The sequence below is a fragment of the Canis lupus genome, chromosome 14, assembly GCF_011100685.1.
Source record: "Canis lupus familiaris isolate Mischka breed German Shepherd chromosome 14, alternate assembly UU_Cfam_GSD_1.0, whole genome shotgun sequence".
Taxonomy (NCBI): domain Eukaryota; kingdom Metazoa; phylum Chordata; class Mammalia; order Carnivora; family Canidae; genus Canis; species Canis lupus.
In genome coordinates, this window is record NC_049235.1 from 8,631,471 (window position 1) to 8,651,483 (window position 20,013).

General features: G+C 41.2%; 1 long non-coding RNA gene across 1 annotated transcript; it reads right to left on the reverse strand.

Moving 5' to 3' along the window:
- Positions 1–761: 761 nt before the first annotated feature.
- On the reverse strand, positions 762–6,169 carry LOC111098734. The gene is made up of 4 exons (XR_005369326.1): positions 6,009–6,169; positions 3,994–4,091; positions 2,099–2,310; positions 762–1,140 (listed from the first exon to the last, which is right to left on the reverse strand). It is a non-coding gene; the product is annotated as an uncharacterized LOC111098734 (long non-coding RNA).
- Positions 6,170–20,013: the final 13,844 nt, after the last annotated feature.

Below are 20,013 nucleotides of genomic sequence, written 5' to 3' on the forward strand. Positions count from 1 at the left end.
TATTTAAATATCTTTCCCTCGAAGAATTTTTAATTGGAGATTTCGCCCTGAGGTGCTCCAATAAATCAGAGAAGGAGCCAAACCTAGTTATTTCGCTTCGTAACCAACCTTTATTTCAGGGCTTTCTTTCCCCTGCGGTTCTTGCCCCGAAGCGATCTGTAAAGCGAACCCACTCTGATACAGTTTGAAAAGTGCATTTTGTACTTGGCTCTTTCTTTGATCGAATTAATCTGGGCTTTTTTGTAGTTCTAAATGAGGCCTATGGGCTGACAATGTAGCTGTTTAAAGGGGATTTTAGGGGATAATAGCCAATGCAAATAGTGCCATGAGAATGGCAACTTGCTTTTGCACTTTCAATCACATAATAACAGCAAAGAAAGCTTTTAAAATGAATTGAAATTTTGTGGCATGCCATCTGGGATTATTTGGGGAAACAGTTCTGAATACTGCAGTTGGGCAAAAGAATGGTGGTACGGTCTGCTCTTAAGCTGACATGTTTCAGATGGCAGCCTTATGCTAACTGGTGCAAAGTTGGCTAGCATTTTTTTTTTATTTTATTATTTTCTTTCTCTCGGATTATCTGCAAAAATTCTCTTTGATTGCTGGTATTTGGGTCTGAAAAACTTTTCCATTGTTGAAGAATTCAATTCAACCCCTTGCAGCTGCTGATCCCCTCATTGTTCCACTCGTTATGTGTACGCGTCTCAGATGAATGTAGCCAAGCCTTTTAGTGCCTTAATAGGTGTCTACATAAAGGTCATTTATTCTGCCGTACTTGTTTTAACAAAAGTTTATACACAAACAACAACCACAGCTAAAACATTCACATTAATCAATTTCCTCCCGATGCAGAATGCAAAAACTGCCTCAGGCCATGGCCCAGGCATGAAAAATGTTTTCTGCATATGATGTTGTGAAGCAGAAAGTAGTTTAAGTAATTTCATCAAGGGCAAAGCATAATTATTTCAGCACAGTTTCTAGCTGAGAGCACCCATTCTGTGCTTCTCTGCATGTGTAGCTGTGGTCAGGTTACACTGAGGGCAGAGAGGTGTTTTGGATGGAGTGAGTTGAGGCTTTAGCCTTTCCCTTAATGTTCACCCCGCTTTGGAGGCTGTTCTCCGTGAACTTCTGCTCTTGTCTCTGCAGGGAAGGACACGTAGGTGATATTAGAATCTGGAGAAAGTTGCAAAAAGGTATCTGGAATTTGCATAATTAATTAATTAACTTCCTTGCAGGTGTAAGTCCTCCTGCTATACAAAGGAAAAAACCACAGCCACTTCTTTCCATCTGCTTTTAGAATGAAGGAAATGAAAATAACCGCTTCCCACCACAAGGGCTGGTGAGGATACCCGTGGGCTAACTAATTTCTAGACAGAGCATTTCAGGGGAGGGTTCCTAAGAGATCTTGGTACTTGGAGTGGGGGTGGGGGGGATTGCCCAGCACAGTGGACGTCATGTGGGAATTACAGAACTCCGGCCACGTGGGGGAGGGAGCAAGGAGGCCCACCCACCCTGCTTCCCTGAGCAAACTGAAGCTCCCGAGGAGCTTGCCTCAGCAGGGTAATTCAGAGAGGGGGCCACATTCTTTGATCTATCTCAGGATGATACTTAATAACTGATCAGGGCCCTAAATTCACCCAGATCCTTCAGGAGGCAAATATAAACCCTCTTGAGCATCTACAGGCTGTCCTCCCCTGCTGTGTCAGTTTACCTGCTCCAGGTTTAGACTTGGTGAGTTAAGGATTCAGGTCCTTAGATGCTTTGGGGGTTTTGTGAAGGTCAAAAAGCTCTGAGATTTGGCCTCAGGGTGGGTTCCACCCCTTCCTCCACCCTCCTCTGGCGGTCTCTTCCTTTCACACACTCTCCCAGGGGCTGAGCACAGCTAGCTGATTCTTCCCCACTGGGACTTCTCAGTCTTTTGGGTTAGACAAGGCTTCTTGCACTTTAAGGAGCTGCAGAGGACCTGGGGTCTTCTTTAAATGCACGTTGTGATTCTGTTTCTCTGGGATGGGGCCTGAAAATCTGCATTTCTAATGAGCTCCCTGGTGCTGCTGATGCGGGGGGTGGGGGGTAAGAGGGGTCTGAATTTTTAACTCACATAGAGATGAGGTACAGCTCTCACTGTCCCACAGCCAAATTATCCATCTGTAAAGTGGTGGGGATGAAAATGTTCATCGAAGCAATCTGGGGCTTCTTGGCTTTTCAACTCCAGTAACTTTTCGGGAGATTGGGAAAGACGGGGACAGTCTAGTTTTGGGGAGGCTTATCCTTCCGTTGATCTTGCACTTCATTTTATCTTCCAGTTCCAAGCTGGAGAGACAAAGTAAATGATATTTGGTACTAGTCTTTTATCATTTCTATATTATTCGCTCATTTAACAAACTTATTAAATGTTTTTGGATGCCTACTATATGCAGGCACTGTGGGGGTGCTGTGGGTGCAGTGGTGGCAAATAGCTCTCATCCGTGTCCACAAGCAGTTTGTACTCCTGGAGGCTGCAGCAGAGGGACAGTCTCACACTAGCTGCACTTTGGAATCACTTCGGGAGTTTTTAATAGATGCCTGAGCCCCACTCCCACTTGGAGAGAGGCACATTTAACTGATCTGGGATGGGGCTCAGTCATTAGTTTTGAAGTGCTTTTCAGGGGAATCTAGTGCAGCAGGGACTGAGCATCCTTGGCCCAAAGTGTCTCTGCCAGCCTGCCTTTCCAGAACATGAGCCCATTGTAGGAGAGAGGACAGGGCAGAGTTACCATGTGTTCCCTTCAGCTACTCATGTGTCAGTGATATCACATCCTGATTCTAAGTCCTAAGACATCTCTCTGACATGAGCCCCTCCACTGCTCAGCTAACACTGCTTTAGTGCAAAAGAGGGGCAAGACTCCATTGGTTCCAGTTTGGGTGAGCAACTGACCCGGTTTGTCTAAGACTGAGGGGTTTCTCAGGATGTGGACTTTGGGTGCTAAAGCCAGGAAAGTCCTGGACAAACCTGGATGAGTTGGTGGTCACCTTAATGACTGCTACTGTGGGGTTCTCAAGCTTGACACAAAAAGCATGATTCATAGAAGGAAAAATTGATAAATTGGACCTCACTAAATGAAAACCTTTTGCTTTGTGAAAGACTATGGAAGATGATGAGATAAGCTACAGACTGGGAGAAAATATTTGCAAACCGCATGTTTGATAAAAGACTAGCATCTAGAATATATAAAGAATTTTTAAGACTCAATAAGAAAAACCAAACAGTACAATTAGAAAATGGGCAAAATGCATGGGCAGACATTTCATTGAAGAGGATATACAGATGGCAAATAAGCACATGAAAAGATGTTCAACATCACTATTCATTAGAGATATGCAAATTTAACCACAATTAGATATTACTATATGCCTATGAGAATGGCTATAATGAAAAATAATGACACCACTGAATGCTGGTGAGGATATGGATAAGATGGATCACTCTTTTTTTTCTTTTAAAGATTTTATTTATTTGCGGCAGAGAGAACATGAGTGGGGTTGAGGGAGAGGGGCCCGGGGAGAGGGAGTAGCAGACTCTGTGCTGAACAGGAGCCTGGTGTGGGGCTTGATCCCAGGACCCTGAGATGATGACCTGAGCCAAAGGCAGATGCTTAACTGATGGAGCCACCCTGGCACCCATAAAATGAATCACCCTTATGTCATGTAAAATGGCACAGTACCCTGGAAGACAGTTTGGAAATTTCTTATAGAATGAAACATACAACTACCATATATCCAAGCAATTGCACCCTTGAACATTTATCCCAGACAAATGAAAACTTATGTTTACACAACAAACTATACACAAATGTTAATTAAAGCTTTATTTGCAATTGCTAAAAACTAGAAACAACTTAGATATCCTTCAACAATTAAATGGAGAGCCAGTGATTGCATTTCAGTAAATAAAATCTTTTAAAACTTTGTGGGGAAAGAAAATAAAAGGAGGTGAAAACATTGGGAACTACTTACGATTCCAGTGCTTACTGGGTCTGGATATTTGATTTTGGGGTTCTACATTCAGAGGGTAGTCAGCCTGTGTGGTGAGCTGGGAAAAGCCTTCTGAGGGGCTGGGTGAAAAACAGAAAAAGAGGACACAGTGAACTGGAAAATTAAAAAAAAAAAAAAAACCTAAACAACAACAATAACAAAACCCAAAGCCAAGTTGTAAGTAAGAATACTTACTTACATCAAGGATATTTAGTTTTAAAAAAGGAGTACTTCTAGGATATAGTTGATGTAAGTTCAACTTGATATTCTTCTATGTCTGTACCTCTTATAGTATAGAGATAACAAATGCTCATAATAATGATTGGATCATGAAGTGCTTTCTTTTTTAAAAAAAATATTTCATTTATTTATTCATGAGAGACACAGTGAGAGGCAAAGACACAAGCAGAGGGGGATGCAGGCTCTCCTCAGGGAGCCCGATGTGGGACTCAATCCCAGGACTGTGGGATCATGCCCTGAGCTGAAGGCAGATACTCGACCACTGAGCCACCCAGGCATCCCCATGAAGTGCCTTCTGACTTGTCAAAACTGCTTTATAAATATTATTGTTATGGGTAGACTCTACTGTATCACAATTTTCCACAATGTGGTAATGCATGAATATTCTTGCTGTGGCATCTTTTAATTAATGTTTGCTGATCCAGGCCATGTTCTTTCTAAGAGTTGAAGGTACCTGGACAAAAGAGAACTCATGAATACCCCCTTACATTGCTAATGGAAGGGCTTATCTGTTGGTTCAGGAAATCAGGTTGGACTTTTGGGGCCCAAGGATCCAGAAGTGCCACGCCAAGGGGCTCACTTGAGTCTTTCATGCTAAAATGGTACCCTACTGGAGCCCCCACCTCTAGTACCGTAGATGTAATAACAATTGACTCCTATGCAGTACTTCCCATGTACCAGACACTGTTCGGAGTATTTTACTCTCGTTAACTCATTTAATTCACCTTTCAAGCCTATGAGATAGGTGCTATTTCTAGTCCCATTTTACTGATAAGAAAACTGAGGCACAGAAAAGTTAAACTGCCCAAGGTCACGCAGCTTAGCAGAATCAAGGTATAAGTTCAGTTCATCTGGCTCTGGAGTTCATTTCCTTTCAAAAAAAGTATGCAAATGCATAGGTTTTATATAGGTCATCTGTTTGAATGCCAAATATTTCTATTTTAATATGCCTCAGATTTTGTAGAATTTATTTTGGTTCCCTTTTCTGAATCAATTTCTCTATTAAGTGCCTATATCACATACGTGCAATATTCCAGTTTGTCAAGATGGTAACCCATGGTAGGTTGCATTAATTGTGGAGTCTCACAAATGGCAACACAAGACTAAAATGGAATAATGTTATTCTAAATGTCATTGTACATGTCAGCTGTCTTGATGAGACCTGCATAATTTAACAGTTACCGGTACTATGGAATAATTTGTTGGATGGTATCATTTTCATTTATTTAAAATTATGATTCAGGATAATGTGTCATTTGTTTGTGTTCATGGATTGCCATTTTCCCCATGGACACCATTGAAGAAGGACGAGCTTGCTGTAGAAACCCTAGTAAGTTTTAAATGATTATCTGAAGTGTGTGTCTGCTCCCCTCTTCTCCCATGTTGGCTGAGGGGCTGACCTGTAAACACCAGTATGTTCTTTATTCTATATGTTCACAGACTTGGAGGGATTTGAATGGCTCTAGATTTAATCACAGGCTGCTGTTTCTTAATGTAGCACGTGTTCCTTTAAAAATGAAATGAGACCATGTTGCAGCTAAGTGTAAGGGATTTTTCTTGTAGGAGTTTGTTGTTGTCAGTACTAAGGCTCTCCTTTAGTATTACTTTCTCGATTTTTTGAGAAAACTAGAGGGTCACTTCTATGATTCCCCCCTTTCCTCACTCTCAACTCAGACTGCTGGGCTAGCTCAGTAGGAGAGATAATGTTTGGTAATTAACTTTTAGATAAATTGGTGCTTGAGGGAAAGGGAAAGTACCTGGAGAGCTGGAAGTCAGTCCATCAAAGCAGTCAGAGGAGACATCCCTATAATTTTGTCATTTTGCAAATGATGACAATGTTTGCTTGACAGTCTAAGAAATAGCATTCCAAGCATGCAGGCATCCAAATGAGGAGGAAGAAACCCCATGCCATTGTCAAAGTGTCTTCTCTCTGACTCAGAATGTAAGGGGCAGAGAGAACAGTGTCACCACAGCTTAACATAGACTTATACTTGCACATCTATCAGTTGTGTAACCCTCCAGAACAATCTGCAGTATAAGAAAGTCATGGCCCTGGATCTAGCCAGATTATGGAAACTACTTTCTCTGAGTAATCAGGCAACTGGCATAAGATGGAAAAAAGCATCAAGTATACAACATTGTAATGTCAGTGCTTGTACAGAATGACAAGAGGACTTCAGCTGTTTCTTACTATTTAATGCTCTATGTCAAGTTGACTTAAGTCATATTGTATGTTTGTTACTATTTTCCTCTTTAGTTTTCATTTGATTAGTTCCTTAGAATTACAGTTTATAATTATGCATGCTAAAAATGACAAGTTTTATATTCTTCTGTTGACTAAACAACTCTTGCTATACATTCCATCTTTTTTGGCTCATACTTCACTGAATTATGACAACCTTCTCAACTGTTTGAAGTGGAGTCACTGTTTTTACTACATATACTACATAAGTTGTAATTCCATTGGATATCTAAGAGACTTTGAGAACTGGAAGGAGCCTTTGAGCCAAAAACAGCTGCATTTGCAGAGTGCTTAGTCCTGTCAAGGATCCCAATAAATGTATATTGTTTCATTCTCAATAGTCTGTGAGGTGAGTGTAAATAACCCCCTTTTTTACAGTGAGGACGAATGAGGCCTGGTAAGGTTAAATACCATGAGCCAAGTCTCCCATCTGGTAGAGCTGGGAGTAAAACAGTAGCTGCCCTGACTCTAGTTAGTGTGTGCTGGGAATGAATGTCCAGGTGCTAACTCCGGGGGCTGAATGCCTTAGAAAAACGGAGGTCAGGAGAAGTTAATTCACCTAAAGTGACATCAACAAATAACTGATTTTCTGAATTGACTAAAGAAAAAAAGGAGGAAGGCCAGTTGAAGACACTGGTGTCCTTGAATGGAATTCTATCCCTTCTAGGTCTTAGACACTTCCCCATCCCCACGTCCTGTCCTTCACTGATGACCACACAAAGCACATTCTGTCAGTAAGCACTTAGGAATAACAGCTGGTTGAGATATAATTTATATATCATAATATTCATCCTTTTAAAACATACAATTCAGTGGTTTTTTTAGTATGTTCACAGAGTTGTGGGACCATCACCAACCACTGGCAACCACTGATCTGCTTTTGTCTCTATGGATTTGTCTATTCACATAAATAAATGGAATAATTCAATATGTGGCCTTTTTTGTCTGGCTTCTTTCACTTAGCATAATGCTTTCAAAGTTCATCCATGTAGTAGTATGAATCCATTGCCTTTTAATGGATGAAAAATATTCCATTGCATGAATATACTACATTTTGTGTATTCATTTATCAATCAGTGGATATTTGTGTCATTCTACTTTTTTTTAAGTATTTTATTTATTTATTCATGAGAGACACAGAGAGACAGAGACATAGGCAGAGGGAGAAGCAGTCTCCCTGCAGGGAGCCCACCGATGTGGGACTTGATCCTAGGACCCCCGGATCATGCTCTGAGCTGAAGGCAGACACTGAACCACTGAGCCACCCACGCATCCCTATGTTATTCTACTTTTTAGTTATTGTGAATAATGCTGCTATGAACAATCATGTATAAGTTTTTGTGTGGATGTATGTTTTATTTTAAGAAATATTTATTTACTTGAGACCGATTGAGCATTTGTGTGAATGGGGGGGGGGGGGAGAAGGAGAGGGAATCTCAAGCAGACTCTCCTGTGAATGTGAAGCCCCACACAAGGCTTGATCTCATGACTCTGAGATCATGACCTGAGCTGAAATCAAGAGTCCCTTGCTCACCCAACTGAGCTACCCAGGTGCCCTGTTGGATGTATGTTCTCATATTTAGGGGCCATGTGCTTAAGAGTGGAATTGCTGGGTCATATGGTAACTCTGTGTTTAAATTTTTTTTTTAAAAATTTAAAGATTTTATTTATCCGTTCATGAGAGACACAGAGAGAGGCAGAGACACAGGCAGAGGGAGAAGCAGGCTCCATGCAAAGAGGACCCCAGAATCACTCTCTGAGTGGAAGACAGGTGCTCAACCACTGAGCCACCCAGGTGTCCCTCTATGTTTAAATTTTTGGGAAGCTGCCAAACTGTTTTCCAAAGTGGCTGCCCTAGTTTACATTCCAACCATCACTGTTTGAGAGCTCCAGTTTTTCCACATCTTGCCCATACTTGGTATTGTCTATCTTTTCCATTATAGTCAACCTAGTGGGTTGTGAAGTGGGTGTGAAGTGATATCTCATGATGGTTTTGGTTTGTATTTCCTTAATTATTAATGATATTAAACATTTTTTCATGTGCTTATTGACTATTGTATATCATCTTTGGGCAAATAGCTATTCATATCCTTTGCCCATTTTTAATTGGGTTGAGTGTTAAGAGTTCTTTGTATACCCTGGATTGTAGACCCTTATCAGATATATAATTTGCAAATATTTCTCCCATTCTGTTGGTTACCTTTTTGCCTTTTTAAAAAATTTTTTTTATTCATGAGAGGCACAGAGAGAGAGGCAGAAACATAGGCAGAGGAAGAAGCAGACTTCCCCTGGGGAGCCTGATATGGAACTTGATCCCAGGACTCCAGGACCAGGACCTGAGCCAAAGGCAGATGCTCAACCACTGAGCCACCCAGGTGTCCCTCTTTTTGCTTTCTTGATGGTGTTCTCCAAAGCACAAAGTTTTTAATATTGATGAAGTCCAATTTACCTGTTTCTTATGTCACTTACACTTTTTTGTCATACATAAGAAAACATTTCCCAATCCAGGGTCACAAAGATTTAATCCTCTTATTTCCTTCTAAGTGAAATACATAGTTTTAATTCTAAGTGAAATACATAGTTTTAATTTTTATTAATTATAGTAAGAACTAAATCTTAGGTTTATAATCCATTTTGATTTTTTAAATACACAGTAGGGGGTAATAAACATTTTTAATACAAGTTTATGGGAGTTAGTGGTTGGCAGATACTACTTTGATTATTAAATTGGTGTATATTAGAACAGTATAGCCCATTACTTAAAATTATGTTAATCTATTAATGTGATTGTGAAGAAATATTAGAATTTTGGCTTTATTTTATTTTTTAAAGATTCTATTTATTTATTCATGAGAGACACACAGTGAGAGGCAGAGACACAAGCAGAGGGAGAAGCAGGCTCCATGCAGGGGGCCTGACGTGGGACTCGATCCCGGGACCCCAGGATGAGACCCTGGGCTGAAGGCAGTGCTAAACCGCTGAGCCACCCGGGCTGCCCAGAATTTTGGCTTTAAATTTAAAATTGATTCTAGCCCTGCCTTTTCTAACTTTAATTTTCTTAAAACTAATAATAGTAAAATGTTCTATGATTTTTTGATATATATCTATTAAGCCACTATACTGGGGATGGGAAATCATTTTCTATTAAGGGACTTCTGCTAACAGAAATAAAAAAGCAATTCGTGAGCCACAGGAGTAAAACATAACTTTAATTATTATTATAAAGAAAGTAATAAGATTTAAAAAAGCCTACGAATCTGGTTCTTGCATTAGGAACAAGCAACTAAAAGTACTATGTAAACACTTAGGAATTAAGTGTTTAAGCACCCTATATAGTTCCATATGTTAGCTAACTGCTGAGAAGAGAAAAAAGATAGATAGGATTGGGAAGGAAGGATCAGGCAAAATGAATTCAGGAGAGAGAATAGTCAGGAAAGCCGCACGCAGATGGCTAGTGTGGCCTGGCAGCTCAGACGGGATGTGGGCAATGTGGCAAAAATTTTTGTGCTGTTAAAAATACAAAGGCAAATAGAATAAAAGAGGAAAGAAAGAGACTGCAGTAAACAGAAATTTATCACAGCACTGAAGAGAAAAGCAGGTTTCTGGAAGTAATAAGCATTTTGGGAGACTGGGATTAAGTCATTTAAAGGGAAAGTTTCTCTTTATTCAATCAAAAGCGTAATGACAGATACCTGTCTTGGTACTCTCACCTGGGCAGGAGGACATGCAGTTAGGAGCCCATCCAACTTCACAAGCATGTCTTTTATCTGGTCAGGGTCTCTCCTGTTTCACAGCTAGACCTAGTGCAGAAAATGGAATTTCTTCTAGTGAGTTCACAGGCGTTGTTGTTGTATATTGTTCTGTTTTTTTTTTTAAGATTTATTTATTTATTCGAGAGAGAGAGAGAGAGAGAGAGAGAGAGAGGCAGAGACACAGGCAGAGGGAGAAGAAGGCTCCATGCAGGAAGCCCGACGTGGGACTCGATCCCGGGTCTCCAGGATCAGGCCCTGGGCTGAAGGCGGCGCTAAAGCACTGAGCCACCCTGGCTGCCTATTATTCTGTTTTTTAAATATATCTCATGCAGCCTTAGCACACCAGGCACCTATTAGGATCATGTATAAATGACTCTTTTTTTTTCTTTCAGGGAACTCATAGCTACAATGCAGGTCAGTAGACAAAAGAATCTCGGTCTTTAAAACATTAAATATGTAATATTATTATGGCAAACTTTAGCTTAGATTATGAGCTACTAGAATTCAGTTGTACTGGATTGACATAAGCTCCAGGCTCTGTACCTTGATAAAAAGGTTTGAAGTGATTAAAACAAAATGTTGATAAATAGCCAACAATGTGAGACTCGATCAGTGTGTGACAAGTTTTTAATTTAAGAATATTACATGCTTTTGTATCAAGTCCTTCAATAATATTAATTTTCAAGAACATTAAATTCTGTCTAGTGTACTGAAGCTGGTAATTATAATGCATAAAAATAGCTGAATAACCAGGGTAGTGCCAATTACTCTGTCACTCATAAGTAATCAATTATTTTTGTGCATCTTATATATGATGGCTGCACACAAAGTGATAATGTACAGCTCATAAATGAAAAATAATTCTTCAAATGCATGGTAAGGCACACCTGAAAGCCTTAACAGATTTACTTGCAAGCTAGGTTATGTCTCTTGGAGGGGTCTAAATTGCATGGTGTGAAGGGATTTTGGTCCCGGGCTGGCCTGTGTGTCCACATTCTCATAATGTTGGACACAGAGTTTCCACATGCTTCAGATGACTCAAGTCATCTGCTGACGGCATGTCAGACATTGATGTATGGACTCTCTGATGAGTGGAGCATATGACGTGGGTGGATTGCAGTGGTGATAATGGTGTCTGTGTGGAGACTAAGTCTTTCTTCTCCAAGATTTGCCCCTAACTTCCCAGCAGCCATCCTGTGAAGATAGGAGCATCTTCTCTGAGGCCGATCACCTCTGGCTCTTCTTGGGCTGTGTTCTGGCTGACTCACCAGACCCCTTGCCTTTTGGAAGGCCTCAGCAGTGAGCCTTTCAGATGTCTCAAGGAGAGCTCCCTTCCTCAGTTATGGACTCTTCTGAGAAAGGAAGCTCAGGAAGATGTTGGTAAAATTCAGAAACAGCAAGAAAACCTCTTGATAGTCGTTGTTAGAATTAAATGAGATGTTTGACAGAGCATTTACTGTGTGTGCCGGGCACTGGTTTAATAGACACCAAATTATAATTTTTACTATGAGTGGTTATTAATGATAACTATACATTGGAACTAATTGCCTGTTCCGTACTCTAACAATCTATTTTCCCTTTATGAAAAACTGTCGTCACGAAGGAGGTAATGGAAAGATACTTTTCTTTGTAAAGGCTGTGTTTCATCTTAGATTTATATGTAATTTATTAAAGTCCCTCTAATTCAAATATATGAAAAAAAAAGTTTGGACCCAGAGGCATCTGGAAGATGCTAGGTAGGGTGTTATTTAAAGCAAATTATTGGGTTCAGTGGGTGGCATTTATTGAGCAATTGCTGAGAAGCTCTCTGAAGAGCGAACCTCAATTCTTCCCTCAGGAGTGTGTAATGTGGCACAGGACATGGGGCAGATACATTCCAGACACAAAGGATTAATTGCAAATGCAAGAGGAGGTCTAGGACAAGGAGAGTAATACCGTGGAGTAGCTAAATATTAGAATAATAGACCTACATGAGGTTAGAGAAAAATTCACAGAAGCTGAGCTATAAGCAACTTGAGAGGGAAGGGGAAGGAATGAGAGCAGATGGATCGTGAGGACTGGAAGGAGGGCTTAAGTGGACCCTTGGTGAGTGAGTGAGTGTGTGTGTGTGTGTGTGTGTGTGTGTGTGTGTGAGAGAGAGAGAGAGAGAGAGAGAGAGGATAAGAGGGAGGGGGCATGAGGTAATAGAAACCAAGAGAGGAGAGTATGAACTAGGGAGAAATTGGGCAGAATGGATCCTAGTGGTTTTTACTGCATACCAGGCGCCGTGCGGCCTGGCGGGATCCAGGCAGAGCCAGCCCTGCCTCCATGGCGCTTGTGTGCTAGAGGCACGTGCAGACAGGACTGAAGGCACAGATCTACCGAGTCACCTGTCATAACCTGGGGGAGCAGTGATGGTGCCCTGAACTAGGGAGTGTCGGAGTGTGCTTCGGGGGCTGCAGCAGACAAGCCCAGAACTCTCCATGGCTCTGGCTCCACACAACAAGTTTGTTTCACGCTGTGTCACAGCCCAAAATGGGTATTCCTGGTAGACAGCGTTCTAAGTGCTCATTCAGAGACCTAGGCTCCTCTATCACATGGTGCCATCATCCTCTAAGACCCAAGAGTCCACCCTGTTCAGATGGTAAATGAGGAAAGAGCCTTGGAGATGTACATCTGCTTTCTAAGTGCTAAGTGGTACAAGTCACATCAGCTTATATTCCATGGGCAAAACTAACCATATGTTCTCTTCCCCATGCCAGACACTAGGGGCTTAGAAAATATACTTTCTGTCTGGACAGCTGTTTCCTTGTGACAATTCCATGCTATAGAAAAGGAGGACAAATCTTAGGTGGTAGACCATGGTCTCTGCTACAGTTGGGTTGGTGAGACGTGAATGAAATAAAGAATAGCCCAGGAGCTGGTATCAACAGATGAATTAATCAAGCTTCTGTGGTTGATAGGTATGATATCTGAGGGACAGATAGAGTTGTGAATGCCTCCCAGGCTTTTGACATGGCAAAGTTAATAATCTCTCTATTTATGGAGATAAGGAACAGAGGAGAGGGAGACAGTTTGTGGAGGAGGGAGGAAAGAATAGGAGTTTGATTTTAGATATGGAGAGTTTCAGGCACCCCAGGGGGATAGCCAAGTGAAGATGACCAATTGTGGATTATGTGGATTACGTGGGTCTGGAGTTTAGGGAGAGGTCTAGGCTGGAGAAGGGAAGTGGGAGTCATCATACCATAGATGGTCCATGTCATGGAGGGGAAAGAGCATTCTGTTGTCTCTGTCTGGGCGAGAGGCAGTGGCCTCCTGCTAAGGGAAGGGATATGGAATGTTGTGGGAGAGAATAAAGGGGAGCCAGCCACGAGACCACATCCAGTTGCAGTTAAGGGGCTGGGAGGATAGTGCTGCACTTGGTAAAAATGGGGAAGTTGGAATGGGGTGTTGATTTAGAAGACAGGACAACAGCTCAGTTTCTATGGTAAAGTTATAGACATTGATTAATATTGATAAAACACAGCATTAAATAAAGGACTTGGGAGATAATCTCTCTTATTCTAAGTCTTTGAAACCTTAGGGGACACAGAAGAGGAAAGTTCAAGGTGTTCTTATCCTATGGGATAGTAAACCGTGTGCTTACATAGAGTGCCATAGACACTATGCATTAGAAGGCCTCCAGAGGCCTGGAGAGGGAGTCTTTGTGGATCCTCAGAATGAGCAGAGGAAGAAAAAGAGGAGTGAGCGTAGGATCTGGAGAAGAGAAAAACACAAAAGAGGATGGGGTCAAGAAAGGAGAGAATAGCAGGCTGAATAGCAGGAAGCATTTGTATGGGGGACATGCTAATGTGTCAATAAGCATGTTTGTGTAATCTTCCTCATAATGTACATTTCAAAATAGTATCAGTAAAATGACAGTTCTCATTTATGCAGCTTGTATTTGTATGAATGTGGGTATTGCATCCACTAATGTGTGATTTGTTTCAGAAGAGAATTAAAATAGCATTAAAGTCTTATTTCATGAGAGAGTTGAAGGCTGATATGAGAAACTATGAACACAAGTTTGCAATCTATTAAGAATAAAGGACATAACATACCTTAAATAGTCCAGGGCCGTTATGAGATTTAGTTTAAAAGGGAGTTGTCCTGCAGCTGCAGAGCAAGGAGGGACCAGAAGATCCAGTGCACTTGTAGCCAACAGATGTCAGTGTTGTGATGCGATGCAGGGTTTTTGGAGTCTTCTCTCCTGAAATACTTAAGGTTTTGATTTAGTGTATGAATATTGTCAGCTTCTCCCCCTTAAAAAAATGCAATGAAAACTTTTCTATCTATGGAGAACTGCTTGTACACCTGTTTATCTGACCATGAGAATGAACAAGGGCTGATGTCATTTCAATGTAACTGCAACAAACTGTAAGATGATAGCACTGGGGTGCTATCTGATAATGAATGTCTTAGAATAGACAGGGAAATAGTCAATGGTAAGGAATACATTGGCTAAATGTTAGCACATATCTTTATTTTGACACAGTGGCTGGCTCTAAAGGGGGCCACATTAATTCTTTCATCAGGCTCCATTGTAGCCTCTGAAACATTATGTTCATTTAAAAGATGCAACAGCTGTATAGTATGCTTAGTACTTCTTATGGCATGTTTAGGTGTCATGGAGGCTAGGGCCTAGTGGTTTTGAGGGGTGTCAGCAACCCTGAGAGGACGGAGTGGGGTAAACAGTCAATTCCTGCTTTTTCTTTGGAGAGCCTGCTGTGGTGACCAAAAGCACTTGCTGTTCGAGGCTGAAAAGATGTGTGTCTCACCAGCCTGCTGGTTTTTAGACCACTACCCAAAGTGGTAGCTTGGATATCAAACTTTTAGATTGAATGGGATGAGCTTGCAGACTGAATTCTTTGGGGCCTACTCTGACTTCTTTTTTCTCTGTGGTTGGGGCTGACAATGTAAGCACCTGTCTGGTGAAAGTGCAGATAACAGGGAATGACATAGGGGTCAAGGTCAAGGAGAGAGAAGCTGTACTTCCAACACTGCAGCTGGCTGGCCATCCTGTATTCTCAAGTCTATTAGGGAATTTGATCCTCTTTGTTGCCTGGCTTCCCAGATATGACCAACTGGTCTTTTGAACAACATTGTATCTGAAACAAAAGAAACCTTGACTGTTGTACTGGAGAAAATAATCCTGATTTCCAGGACTCAGTTTATCTAGTTACAGTGTAGGGATGATACTGAATTCTCAGCAGTTGGAAAATGTGACATTGTAGTTTATAATAATAAATATAGTATATTTGGTCTTTTTTTAAATAGGTCTTTTTTTTTTTTAAGATTATATTTATTTATTCATGAGAGACAGAGAGGGGCAGAGACACAGGCAGAGGGAGAAGCAGGCTCCCTGGGTGGGGAGTCGGATGTGGGACTCGGGACTCCATGCAGGACTGGATCCCTAGACCCAAGTTCATGCCTTGAGCTGAAGGCAGACTTTCAAATGCTGAGCTACCCAGGCATCCCTTTTGGAAAGCTTCTAAGATTGGGGTTGCCAGGGCAGCTAACTGTGTGATTAGCTGGTTGGAACTTCCTGTTCCTCTTGGCCTCTGGGGAAGGGAAGGTTGCTGGAGATTGAGTTCTATTAGTGAGAATATGTAATGAAGCCTCCATAAAAACCAAAAGGAGAGGTTCAGGGAGCTCCTAGGTTGCTGAACTTGGGGAGATTGAGGATGGTGGCATGCTTGGAGAGGGCATGGAAGCTCTGTGCCTTTCCCCCATACCTTGCCCCAGGCATCTCTTCCATCTGGCTGTTCCTGAGTTTTATCCTTTTATAGTAAGTTGGTAATCTAGTGAGTAAATAGGTTTCCTGAGTTCTGTGAGCCACTCTAGAAAATTAATCAAACTTAAGGCAGGGTCTTGGGAACCTCAGATTTATAGCCAGTTGGTCAGAAGTACAGTGACAATCTGAATTTGTGATTTGGGTCTGAAATACAAGGAGGGGGTTGTGGGAACCACCAATCTGTAGTGGGTTGGTCAGAAACCAGATGACAACCTGGGCTTGCTACTGGTGTGTGAAGTTGGGAGAGGGGTGTCTTATGTCCAAAATCTGTGGAATCTGGTGCTATCTAGGCATAGATAGTGCTGGAATTGAGTTGAATTCATGGACATCCAGTTGGTGTCCCAAGAATTGCTTGGTGATGTGGAGGACCCCTCCCCTACCGGGCCCCTCACCACATTGTATTTGGGTTCAAAAACCTGAAAGAGAAAGATTTGCATATGGGAGTGACCTAACCATGATGACTATAAAATTGCTTCAATTAGTAGGAGGATTCAAACTTAAGAGTGTAAGGAAACTGATTCCATTAGCACACAAGATGGATGCTAATGACATCATAGTGCCTTCTGAGATAATTGGATATGGCACCTTTTCAGTGTATCATCCTTACTGTTCATGGCTGAAGCTAATTAGAAACCAGAAATATGGCAGCTGGATGCTGAAGATAGATCTTTAATTTATAATTGCACATATTTGGCATGAGGAGGTGTGCTCAGATAATACTAGGAAGGCTAGTGGCTCACCATAAGTTGTGGAAGAAGTGCCCAAATGCTGATTATGACTCAGAAAGCCAAAACCAGGGGACACAAAGTCAAGAGAGCTCAGATTGGATCCCAAGGGTCAAAGGCCAGCTGTGAGTGGCAAAGTTATCAAATTTGCCCTATTCCCTTTTGAGCATAGCTAGCAACTGGGATAGGGTTGTCTTTTGAAGAAGATGTGGAGGAATCAAGGTCTGCATATCATGAAAATGGGAGGTAGATTGGGAAAAGAACTAATAACCTTTTTGCTCTTGGGTTTTTAAGTGTCATAGGCAGGTTTGCATCACAGTTGGTGGTTGCATGGCTGCCTGAGCACCAGTCAATGAATTGAACTTGTAAATGTTTTGTTGATCTAAACGATGGATTATTGTTTGGTTGAAAAGTGGTGGTGGTGGTGGTGGTGGTGGTGGTGGTGGTGTGTGTGTGTGTGGCAGAGGTGGCCAGGAATTCCAGCTGAAGGGAATAGAGTAAAGGGGGGGCTTCTGAAAGTGATCTGTGTGAGAGAAGGCAGAGGGCAGGTTGTCTAGCCTGGCAAGGTACATGAAAGGACATAACAGAAGACAACATTCAAGAGGTACTTTGGGTTCAGATATCAGCCTTAAAATTTATGCTAGGGAATCTAGGCTTGGCCACAGGTGGTGGGAAGTCATTTCCAGCTGGGGAATGATGATAGGTCTTTGGAGAAAGGTAATCTGGGCTATAGAGGCCTGATTCCAAGGAGAGGGGAGGGCTCCTGTTTGAAAGGAGCAGGTCATGTAAGCGATAATGCAACGGCCAAAACTTGAGCAGTGGCAACTAGATAGCAAAGAACAGTGAGACATGACTTTAGGGTAAAATTAGGTTGGATTAAGAAGTTTAAAAACCCTAAGCACTGACAAGCTAATGACATCCCTCCTGGCCCTCATACATTATTTACAATAAAAACAGCACTGAATTGTAAAATAAACATAAAATCCAATAAATTTCTGATTTTGCCTATAATAATACTTTGATTTTTTTAATACTTTGATATTTTTATAAAAAGATCAAATATCCACTCCTTTCAATTTTTTAAAAAATATTTATTTGAGAGAGAGCATAAGCAGGGGTGGGGGGAGAGGCAGAGGCAGAGGGAGAAGCAGACTCTCTGCTGAGCATGGAGTCCCATGTGGGGCTCCTTCCCAGGACTCTGAGATCATGACCTGAGCCAAAGGCAGATGCTTAACTGGCTGAGCCGCCCAGGAGTGGTTCAAATTTTGTTTTCATGCTATGGGAGACTTTGCTTCATTGTTATCCTAAGAAGGTACTTAATATTCCTGTAGGGTTATCTAGTCATGGAGAAAGTGGATAGTATTTGGAAACCGATTGGAAATAGGAGATAATAGAAATAGAGTGGAGTTTCTGGCTTTGTCAATAGGGAGGAGAGAGAAGCCATTCACAAAAGACATAGGGTGGGTCCTGGGTGTATAGCACTGGTAAGGTGCTAGAGGGAGAACAAAGCATTAAGACCTTGCCCCCCAATCTTGCTGAACATAAGAGCCATTCAAGTTGCTGACACAGTCAATTATAAAATTTATTGACTCATAATATTACAAAAAATTCACTCCCTTTTATTTTTACCTTCAAAGTTGCATTTTTTAAAGGATTTTACTTATTTATTCATGTGAGACACACGGAGAGAGGCAGAGATATAGACAGAGGGAGAAGCAGGCTCACTGGGGGAGCCCGAGGTGGTACTCAATCCCAGGACCCTGGGATCACGACCTGAGCCAAAAGCAGATATTCAACCACTGAGCCACCCAGGTGTCCCTAAAGTTGCATTCTTTTAAAATCCAGAATATATAAAGAACTCAATGAAAAATAACCCAATTGAAAAATAGGCAAAATGCTTGAATAAACATTTCTCCAAAGATGACATATAGATGGCCAACATGCATGAAAAGATGCACTAATCAGAAAAGAAATACAAATACCATGATGAGATATCACCTCATACTCATTAGTATGGTTACTCTCAAAAATCCAGAAAATAACAAGTTTTGGTGAACATGTGCACTGTTGGTGGAATTGTAAAATGGTGCAATCACTATGGAAAACAGTAACAGTTCCTCAAAAAATTTAGTATGGAACAACCACAAGATCCAGCAATCTCACTTTTGTGTATTTATCCAAAAGAATTTAAAGAAGAAAAAAAAAGAATTTAAGGCATAGGATCTCAGAGATATGTGTTTGCATGCCCATGTTTATAGAGGCATTGTACATAATGGCCAAGAGGTAGAAGCAATCCAAGTGTTCATCCGTGGATGAATGGATAAAGAAAAAAAAATATATATAGAATGGAATATTATTCAGCCTTAAAAAGGAACAACATGGATGAAACTTGAGGACATTATGCTTTGTGAAATAAACCAGTCACAAAAAACCAAATACTTTGTGATTTCACTTATGATGTATCTAAGGTAGTCAAACTCATAGAAAAAGTAGAATGGTGGTTGCCAGGGACTGCGGAGGAGGGAAATGGGGAGTTGTTTTTTAATGGGTATAGAGTTCTAGTTTTGAAAGATGAAAAGTTCTGGATATCTGTTGCATAAAAGTGTGAATATGGTTAACACCTCTTACCTGTTGCACACTTAAAAATGGTTAAAATGGTAAATTTTATGTTACATTTTTTTTCAAAGACTTTGTTTACTTATTCATGAGAGACACACAGAGAGAGGCAGAAACATAAGCAGAGGGAGAAGCAGGCTCCCTGCAAGGAGCCTGATGCGGAACTTGATCCCGGATCCCAGGATCACGCCCTGAGCTGAAGGCAGATGCTGAACCACTGAGCCTCCCATGCGTCCCATGTTACATATTTTTTTACCACAATTTCTTAAAGTTACAACTTTTTGCCTTTTCTGTTATTACATACCTAAACCATCTCTTCTAAAGTTCTAAAAAAATTAAGCTACCAACAAAACATGGAAACACAATCTGTTACTATTTAGAGATACCCTGAATTCAATTTAATCAAAGAGATTAGTTTGTGTCCTAGGACTGTGGGAGCATGGGCATAGAGAGAAAGGGAGAGAGCAAAGTAACTTTTTAGTACAGAGCATGAAGAGATTTCCAGGAATAAGTCATTTAGTGGGCAACAAGAGGTCCCACTCATGTCATCACAAGGATGGGTGTTCCCTTGTCTTGGCATGGCCTTCATTCTACAGTTCCTCCTGTTAGGTTTGT